This window comes from Peromyscus maniculatus, chromosome 4 (genome assembly GCF_049852395.1).
Source record: "Peromyscus maniculatus bairdii isolate BWxNUB_F1_BW_parent chromosome 4, HU_Pman_BW_mat_3.1, whole genome shotgun sequence".
NCBI lineage: Eukaryota > Metazoa > Chordata > Mammalia > Rodentia > Cricetidae > Peromyscus > Peromyscus maniculatus.
In genome coordinates, this window is record NC_134855.1 from 86,468,822 (window position 1) to 86,479,416 (window position 10,595).

The 10,595-nt window shown below is 38.2% G+C and overlaps 1 long non-coding RNA gene across 1 annotated transcript in view; it reads left to right on the forward strand.

Annotated features, from left to right (window-relative positions):
• LOC143272947 (uncharacterized) overlaps nucleotides 1-9,878 on the forward strand; it is a 100,212-nt gene extending 90,334 nt beyond the window's left edge. Inside the window, exon 5 of the long non-coding RNA XR_013050636.1 lies at nucleotides 8,439-9,878. This is a non-coding gene — a long non-coding RNA (uncharacterized LOC143272947). The remainder of the gene's footprint in view (nucleotides 1-8,438) is intronic.
• The last annotated feature ends 717 nt before the right edge of the window (nucleotides 9,879-10,595 follow it).

A 10,595-nucleotide genomic window follows, 5' to 3' on the forward strand; every position in this document is an offset into this window, starting at 1 on the left:
CTGGGTGCTAGACTGGAACAGTAGTGAGATGACGACTCTTGCTGAATTGGTAGCTTGGAAAATCATTGTGTCCTGTGGCCGGATGCTGAACATGGTCAGTAGAATGCATTCAGAAGAAACATTAAGTCAGAACTGCACAATATTCATCCCGGTGGTGGGAGACAGTGCCATCAAGGGAATATAGAGTAAGGTTTCATGCAGTACAGCCAACATCAGGAAGGACACTCAGCGGCCAGTGTTTAAAACTAGACTCCTGTAGGCCTACCTAGATTTGTTACCAGCATCTGTGCCCTGACCTCTACAAAGGACCAAGAAACGCTGAGTGTTTGAGACTGAAACCAGCAAGCAGGCATGACTACATTCAGATTATCTCCATCCAGTGCCCCCTTCACACCTACTCCTCTGTTATTAATATCCAATGTCAATTTTGCAAGATAGTTATATCCTGTTATATTCTTACCCTATCTTTTCTTTTTCTTTATTATTTTCTTTTGACAGCCTTTCTCAAAGAGCATAGACTAGCCTAGCTTACAGTATCTCCTTGTTTAGCTTCCCGAGACCTGGGAATCTTTAGTTACCTAATTCCATTTCTTTAGTTCTCTCTTTTCTTTCTACCTTAAGCTAAAATTACCTCATTTCTACTCCTATCCCTATTGTTTCTCCTTGCATCTCCTTTTTCTTATTCTATTTTTCCTTATTCTTACTGTTTTCTCCTGTGTATTCATACCCAAAATAGCCACAATGTTACTGCATATTATATTACCAGTGCTCCTTTACTTCCTAGAATGATTGGAACTTAAAGAGTGATTTTTTAAAGTTAATTAATTAAATCTATCTATCCATCCATCCATCCATCCATCCATCCATCTATCTATTTATTTATTTTACATCTAGGCCTCAAGTTTCCCCTGCTCTTCTACTTCCAGTCCTTCCTCCCACATCCCCTCTCCACCCCCCCCCCATCTACTCCTTATTTGTTTCTGTTCAGAAAGGGGCAGGCCTCCCATGGATATTAACAAAACAGCATATCAAGTTGAGGTAAGACTAAACACCTCCCCTTGTATTAAGGCTGGGCAAGGCAACTCAGTATGAGGAATAGAGTCCCCAAAGTCAACCAAAGCACTGGAGACAGCCTGTGCTCCTATTGGTAGGAGTCCAGAAAATAGACCGAGCTATACAACTGTCATATCTATGTAGAGGTCTTGGGTTAGTCTCATGAAGGCTCCCTGGCTATTGATTTTGACTCTGTGAGCTCCTATGAGCCCAGGTTAGTTGATTCTGTGGGTTTTCTTGTGATGTCCTTGACCCCTCTGACTCCTACAATCCTTCCTTCTTTTCAACAGCATGCCTGAGCTCATCCTAATGTTTGGCTGTGGGTCTCTGCATCTATTTCTATCAGTTACTGGATGAAGTATCTTTGATGATAGTTGGGATGGCAATCTATGAGTACAGAAGAGTATTACTAAGCATCATTATATTGACTCCCCCTCCTCAATTATGTTTGGTTCTATCCTAGGTCTCTGAGCCATTCAGCCTCTGGGTCCTGGCACTCCAGGCAGTGTCAGGGGATGGGGTCACTCTCATGGCATGAGTCTCAGGCTGGACAAGTCATTGGTTGACCACTCCCACAATCTCTGTGCCACCATTACCCAAGCACATCCCATAGGTAGGACAGACTGTAGGCCAAAGGTTATGTGGCTGGGTTGCTGGAAGTCTTGCCTGGTCACAAGTGGATAGCTAGTTCAGGCTGTGTATCCACTATTGGTGAGAGTCTTAGCTGTAGTCATCTTTCTAGATTCCTGGGAGTTTCCCTTGCCCTAGGCTTTGACTAACTGACCCCCAAATGCCTTCCTTTTCCAGTCTTCTTCTTCAGTACTCTCACCCTTCCATCCAACCCTCCAACCTGACCCCTAACGTTCCCATCCCCACCTGCCCTCAGTCCATCCACAAGATCTCTTTTATTCCCCGTTTCCAGGGAGATCTCAGCATTCCCCATTGAACCCTCCTTATTACCTAGCTTCTCTGGGTCTGTGGATTGTAGCATGGTTATCTAAAGGGTGACTAATATTGGACTATTACTGTATGTTCATAGAAGGCCTACCCTTTAATAGTCATTATTCAGACAGAAGCCTACTTTCAGGAAGTACTGAGAATTGAGCCTGGTGTCCTGAATCCTAGTTTACCATAGCACAATGAAACCTCAACCCTAGTACAATTCAGTTCCTCTTAAACATTGTAAGCATGAAAGAATAAGATGAGTACAAAGTCAGTGACCTAACCCAAGATGCTTAAGTACCAAGGCAAACCACAAGAAATAGGAAAACCAAGGCAACATGACTCATTGAAAAATTACTAAGCCATAGTAGTAGCCTCCAATGACAGGGAAAATTAGATGAAATCCCCCTAAAATCCCAGACAAAATTTTAAATAAAAAAGACATAAATAAACTTGAATGAATTTAAGAGAACACAAACAGCTGAATATGGTAACCGCATGACAATAGAACTCAGTAAAGACATAAACACTGAAATAAATAAAACCAAAATACTGAAAAGAAAGATAACAATTTAAATTTAAAAGTTTCACAGAAATCCTCACTAACTGAACATATCTACAAAAGGATAGACTATCAGGGCTTAAGATGAGACAGAGGATTTGGGACTTTCTGACAGTGACAAGGGTCTATGAAGGTAAGAACAGAACATTTCAGATTAACACTGAAAAGACTAAATCTATGAATCTTGGGTATAGCAGAAAAATTCCCTTATCTCTGGAAAGATATAATCCAGATACAGGAGACATTTAGGGCATCAAGCCAACTAGAATAACCTCCCTTGGTCATTTCATTGTCAAAACATTAGATATACAGAACAAGCAAGAAACGCCAAATGACACACAAATATAAGGCTAGTAGAATAACAGCAGATTTCTCAAGAGGAACTTTAAAAGTCAGAACGGGTTAAAAATATTTATTTCAAGTTCTCAAAAGCAGTAACTGCCAGCTGGACCCAGGAAAATTATGTGGCACAACTGGAGGAAAAAAACTTTCATGATAAACATTAGGCGATTGGAATCATGACTAGTAAAGCTCTACAGACAGTTCACAGAATCCCTTGGATTGAATAGATATATAAGTATGTGCAGAAGCCACAAGAATTAAACTGCTGGAACAGTAGTTCAGCAAATGAAGAATAAGAGGAAAATACCCAAATTGAAAAACATCAACACAATAGGCTTTAACAGTCACCTTTCAATAACTCTAAATATTCATGACCTAAATTACCCAATGAAAAGGCACAGACTATCATATTTGATTAAAAAGCAGAGTGCATCAATTTGTTGCCTCTAAGAAACACACTTCCTCATTAAAGAGGCAACTTTAAGGTAGTTTTACCCTAGAGAATGGACAAACATCCCAAGCAAATGGCACCAGTTGAGCAAGAATTGCTGTTCTAATCTGTCAAAATAGTTTTCAAACCAAAGTAATTAGAAAAGACAAAGAAAATCACTTCATACTGATTAAAGAGACAATCTGCCAAAACGTCATTATAATTTTCAGCTCTGAAACACAGATTCATCTAATTTCATAAACAAACGTTATTAGATATAAAGTCATGGATTACCTCACCATAGTGCTAGTATGTGACTTCAGCATTCTACCCCCATCAATAGATAAATTATCCCAGCAAAATATAGGCAGAAACTTCTGAATTAAATGACATTATAGGTCAAGTGAACCTAATAAATATCAATAGAGCATTTCATCCAAACACTTTAGATTATATACTCTTTTTCAGCAGCCTATGGAACCTTTTCTAAAATATATCATATAATACAGCACACAAATCCAGAGAAAACAGGAACATATAAACGAATGCCCAGCTATAAACCAGCTATAGCCACAAAAATGTCTAAGGCACACATTGGAGAAAAAGACAGCCTCTTCAATAAATGGTGCAAGGAAAACTGGACATGCAGAAGAATGAAACTGTATCTCTATCTCCAACCCTGTATAGAACACAAGTCTAAATGGATCAAATATCTTCATGTAAGACCGCCTCCTAAAATCTCAAACTGCAAGGCCTCCAAATTTCAAACTGTTAGAGGAAAAAAAATGAAGAAAACTTATCAAGATGCAGGCACAGAAAAAGATTTTTTGAATAAGACTCTGGTCATTCAGGAAATAATTCCAACAGGTGACAAATGAGACCTCATGAACTCAAAGAGCTTCTGCTGAGGAAAGGGAACAGCTAAATGAGTGGAACAGCAGCCTATAGCATGGAAGAAAAACTTTCTTAACTATAACACAACAGAAAATTTATATATAAGCCTAAAAAGATCCCCTACAATGATACAAAAAGTTAAGCAACCCATTTAATAAATAAGCTAATGAAACTAACAGACAAGTCTCAAAACATGAACCAAAAATGACCAATAAGCAAGTAAAACAAATGTCCAACCTCACTAGCCATTAAGAGAACTCTCAACTGAAATGACACTTAGATTTTATCTTGCCCCAGTCAGATCGATAGTGACTAAGACAACAAACTGAGGACAGCTTTTGCACATGGCCCATCTGTATCAGCCCTGGGTACCTGAAGGACTCCAAGTCAACACATCACAGAGATACTTCGCTCAATGTCTACTGCAGCACTATTCACAATAGCTAAGTATGGAAACTAGATGTCCAATGGAAGAAGGAGAGAGAAGTAAATGTGGTATATATGCACACAATTTTTTTTCAGCCATGAAGAATAATGTGGTTATGTGATTTGCAGAAAATAGATGCAACTGGAGGCAGTCATATTAAGAGAATTTATCTAGTCTTAGGAAGATAATATCATACATTTTCTCTCATATGTTTCCCCCATGCTTTCTATACAAATCATGTGTAAATATGACATAAAAGTAAAAACATACCATCTTGGGGTACAAAATAGACTAATGACAAGAGGAGGGATAAGAGAAGGAATGGAGAGGTGGTGTGGAGATACGCTCAGTTACAATATGTATTTGTATGGAATTATCTTATGTGACATAGTACTGTGTACAATGAATATATACAATGATTTTTTTAAAGACTGCCACGGCAATAAAGATCAAGAGTGGATGAAGAAAGGAAACACAGACCCCCTCATGGCACCATTCTCCCAGAAAGCAGAGTATTGTCATGTATTAAATCACTGTGGGCAGTAGCTCTGAGAAGGTGAGACAAGATAGGCTTGGAAATATATGTAGGATTTGAAAGGGCAGAAACCAAATTTTTCATTGTCTGGCATTGTTTCATTACAATAAATTTTTAAATGGTATACTTTTTGTTCAGGTAATTTAAAAGACAAAATATGAAGTTCCCTTTTGGTGTAGATGTCATCTCTTGAGCATAGTTGAATTTGTGACTATGTAGAACTTCCCATTCTTTTAGAAGATAGAGCCCTGGTCTGGTGACATAACTTGACCCAATCCTAAGAGGTATTGAGCACACAAAGTTTCAGGGACAATAGGCAGCTTTGATAGAATAGTTGAATAATTATAATGAGACATAACAGGAGTATCTGTTTAAATTAATCATTTCTAATTTAGAGATCTTATTTTTTATTAAGCAGTGGTCTTTTGGGCTGCATGATGTTCCTGCAATTTCTTTCCTTTAGAACCAGTTAAATTTCCTGTGTCATCGGATGGGTTTGCAATGGTGACAAGTCAGCACACAGCCACAATTATGTTTTGTCCACGTCAAAACCACCAAGTGAAAATTGAAAGGACCAGTCAACCAGATGTTTTGTCTGCATCATGTGAAACTATCAGTTAGACTAAACTGACTCTTTACATCCCTTTAATCATCTTACCAATGTATACAGAAGGCCATAATCAATGGGAAAACCAGTTTTGTTGTTGTTGTTGATGCCAAAGAGATGAAATTAGCCCATTTATAGAAGAAGCCTTTGCTTTAATCTAGATGTTGGTGCATTGTATCTTCTTTGTTATATTAGATATGTGAATTTTCATGAAGATGCCCAGCCTTCCGTATGTTTCAGCACTTTAAACACACCTTGTAATATCCATCTTCCCCCGATTTTGTTTTCTTCATACATGTTAGCATATATTCATTATCTTTGGGAAGAAATTTTATCCTTATATTCAAGATCCTCAATATAACCACCCTTGTCTTTTATATATTTGAGACCAGGTTTTTCTTAGCTTTGGAACTACTGACAATTTGGCATAGAAAATCTTTATTGTAGGTGATTTTCCTATGCACTGAAGGATACTTAGCAACATCCCTGGTTTCTTACCATTTTCTTTCACATTATGCTCCATCCTTCTTGCATTTTGTGGTTCTTCCTCTTGAATAAGCATTTTTCTCTCTTAGGAAGTAGGTAGATAATATGACCCTCCCTACTGCTTCTCCCAAGTGCCCAGGAGGGAGAGCATAGGAGTAGAGACAAAGCAAGGCAGGGGGAGGGGAAGGACTGTGGACCTTAGCTGTTCATCCTTTATCTCCAAGTATTAATGGGACAGATACTGTTCATTATTCACTGTGTCATACATAAAGCAGCCATTTTAATATATGTGCCGGGAGTACAGAAAGCTAGATTTTATCATTTAGTCATCAAAATCATACAAAGTGGGGGTTGTTATTTCTATATTACAGAGTAGGAAATGGGGACCTTGGCAGCTTCATTCACATGTCACATTGCAAAGAATCAAGAGAGGAGTCATGATTTAAAGTGAGACAGACAGTCCCTGGACTCTGTTTTTCACTGTGTTTAAAGTTGTAATAATTTAGCTGTCAACCTTGGGGCAGTTCGCTTGGTCTCATCTTCCTGTTATTGAAAGATGGATCACCTGGGACCAAAAGCCAATGAAATTTCCATGGTCTCTGTGCATTTGCATTCCAGAGCTCTCACTTGCCTTTAATGAGTTTCTCAGACCTTCCTCACTGTACAGAGCTTCCAGGACTGAGCTCAGCCCAAACATGAAGCTATTGGGAATGAATTAGGAAAGTCTATTCAGTTGTTTTTTTGGGAGGAAAAAATGATACATAGTACCTTTTTAACTTTCCCCAAATAAAGCAGTATTGGGCTTTCAAATTTGCATGTGGTCAGACCTTTATGACAAAGTCCAGAGTAAGTCTGAAGAGACATACACTTAGAAATCTTTCCTTTCCAAGTAGAACACTGGGTTTGAAGGCCAGCAGTCATTTGGTGACTGGCAAACTACTTACAAAGAAAAGATCATCAGTTTTGAGTGTGTTGGGTTCTTATTGGGCCTTTCCCATTCATTGCTTTTTTACCCATCTGGCACACAGCATTTTTTCAGGGTTTGCCATTTGTTGTACAAAATTCACTTATTACTGAGTTTAGACAAGTTGCCCAACTAGGAGTTCATTCACATATACATTCAAATGTGTTCTAAACAGGGTACTAAGGATGTTATGTATATTATTGCATTTATTTAACCACAGACCCTGTAAAGTGGATGTTAACATTGCTGATTTATATAAAGGGAATTCAGGATATGGCTGTATAAGGATCCTGGACATTAGTGTAAGCACTGGTGCTGAGCCCATGAGCTGGTCTATCTGTGAGGCCTTCCACACACTATAAAGCCAGAGCCTGGCAAGCTGAGTTATTGTTTATGTTACATAAGAAAAGCTCAAAGGAACTAGGCATGTGATCCCCAGGGAAGGAGTTACCAGGTATTTGATCAAGTTCCTACGGGAAAGGAATAAATGAGGGCTGAGCGTCCTTGGGTGGTGAAAGATATTATGAGGAGAGACTCCTGTTAATTTAACAAAGAAATTAAGGAGGACACACACACACACACACACACACACACACACACACACACACACACACACACACACTGACATCCTATGTTTATGGCTTTGGAGAATCAATGTTGTTAAAATGGCTGTACTGCTCAAAGTGATTTACAGATTACATACGGTAACTTTATTACCCATGATATTCTTTGTAGTCTGAGAAAAAAAGCCACCCTAAAATTAGTATAAAACCATGAAGCAGGCAAAGAAATCTTGATCAACGTGAATACTGAGAAAATTAAAACAGAAACAGGAGCAGCATACTGACCAACAGATTAGATTAGAGAGTACAGCTAGAAATCCATGCATCTACAGCCAACCGACTCTTCACAAAGGCATCAATAGCACCCCTGGGGATAGGACAGTCTTTTCCACAAGTGATTCTGTGAATGTTGAATATTTATGTCCAAATAATGCAGTCAGACTCTAATGTTTCCAGTTATTAAGACAACAACAAGCAAACAAAACAGCAAAAATCCCTCAAAATGGATTAAAGCCTTCTAATCCAACACCAAATTAGGAAATTACTAGAAGGAGACAAAGGATAAATTTTGCTGGATATTTGGAATGGATACATTTATTCTTATTTGTTTGCTTTTGCTTTCTTTTTGGCCAGATCCAACACTTAGGAAATAAAAATGAAAATAAATGGAGTGTCATCAAAGTGAAGAACAAAGAAAGAGCAGAATGAAGGTAAAAGCCACACCATGGAAGAAAATATTTACAAACCGTGCATCTGAAAATGGACTAATATCAAAATACATAAGAAACAACAACCAAAAATTAAAATGGAGAAAAAAGAATAACACGATGAGTAGCCAGTAGGCTAAATAGACATTTTTCAAAAGAAGACAGTAAAATGACAAAAACAAAAGCAGAGGCCCAGGATCACCTATGTATGATCTAGGATGCGCTAATGAGAGCTGCTGTTAGCTTTCACCTAATCCCAGCAGGAATGTGCAGTATCAAAAAGTTTAACAAGATATGGAGAAGGGGAACACTATCATACTGAGTCTGGTCATTTAAACATATGGACGTGGAAAATAGAATGTTGGTACTTTAAAAACACAGAGTAGAAATCCCCTGCAATCTGACAACTTCACTACTGGCATAAACCCAAAGAAAATGAATTCCAAATGTTAGAAAGTCTTCTCAGTTTTAATGCTTGTTGCAGCACTATTCCCAATAGATAAGAAATGGGGGGGGGGGAATCTAAATGTTCATCATTGACAAATGGATAAAGAAAAAGTGGGCCACATACATCATGGAATTGTATTCAGCCACAAAAGAATTAGACCTCTGTCTTGTTATTTGCCTCAACATGGTAGGAACAGATCAACGCATAAAGTAAAACAAGCTGAGAACAGAACAACTAATTCCATATGGTTCACTCACAAGAAAAGAAAGCTGATCTCAGAAGTTGAGGAGAGTGGTGGTTACCAGTAGAGAGAGGGTGCTGGACAAAGGTTGACTAGTTGTTGCTAAGTGAGAGTTACATAGGAATGAGAAGTTCTGTATGTGTGCACAGTCAGGTGTGTATGGAAAACAGTAAGTGGTGCACACTTCAAAAAGCTAGAAGAAAGCATTCTGAATATTCTTACTTGGCAAAAAGGATATGTATTCAAGGATATAAATATGTTTAATGTGATTTAAATGCTAAATAATATATATGTGTACAAAAATGTCATACCACATCTCATAAGTATATATAATTTTGTATGTATATTTGTCAATGAAAATGTTTTTATAGTAAAAGTGCAAAACATCCCCTTAGGAGTTAATCTTCCTAATGAGTGAGTGATTCTCCTTGGCCAGAGAAAATTGTCTTTTAACTTGATTAATTCCTGTGCTATAGTCATGTGGCAGGCTGTGCTACCCAGAAAGGGTCAGGACACTGAGGACAGGGTGTGCTGGCCATCTAGGTCTGTGATTGTGTCTTTTTTCTTTCTACTAGGAGTTATTTATATTACTTAGAATAAGTTTCTTCATTCCTAGGCCTTAGCTTCTCCATTTGTTATTTCTGACTTACTAGTAAGGAGTGTAATTACTACAATTTTTTCTCCTCCCACCTCTCTCTCTCTCTCTCTCTCTCTCTCTCTCTCTCTCTCTCTCTCTCTCTCTCTCTCTCTCTCTAAGCATGGCTTTATTACTAGTTTTGCCTGTTATGGGTTATCACAATGCTCATGTTCCATTGCACTCCTAGGCTGGCTGACTCTATACCAAAAACTTTTCCTAACTTATTACATTCTCATTTTAATCCAATATTTGTTTCATTTGGCTCCTGGGACCACTGAACAAAAGCCATACACTCCTGAGTTCTAATTTGAAGATGTACTGGTCATTTGGCAAAGATGTTTCTGTTAGGGTGTAGCATGGGCCAGATCAGCAGAGGCCACTAGCCGGTGATGGGGAAGCATGACTGTAGGTTGCAGAGTACAAAAGGGCTGGCCAGCCTTTGGTGATCTACATGAGTAGCAGAGCAGCATATATGCAACTCTTGGAAAGAGCTGTTATGTGGATTGTTGGTGTTTAACATGGGTGGCATGCTTAGAATGGCATTCCTGGCAAATACTAAGTAGCATAAACTATTTTATCCTTAATAATTATAATTATCATCTGAGTGTAGCACAATGACTGTACAGTACTGGATGCTCAGTAAAGGTTTGTTGAGTGAATATGGAAATGAATTAATAGCTTCTCTTATAAATAATCATTTCTCAACAGTTTAAAGGCGAAAGTGGCATTGCGTGTTTTTGTAATGGTAAGATTTTTA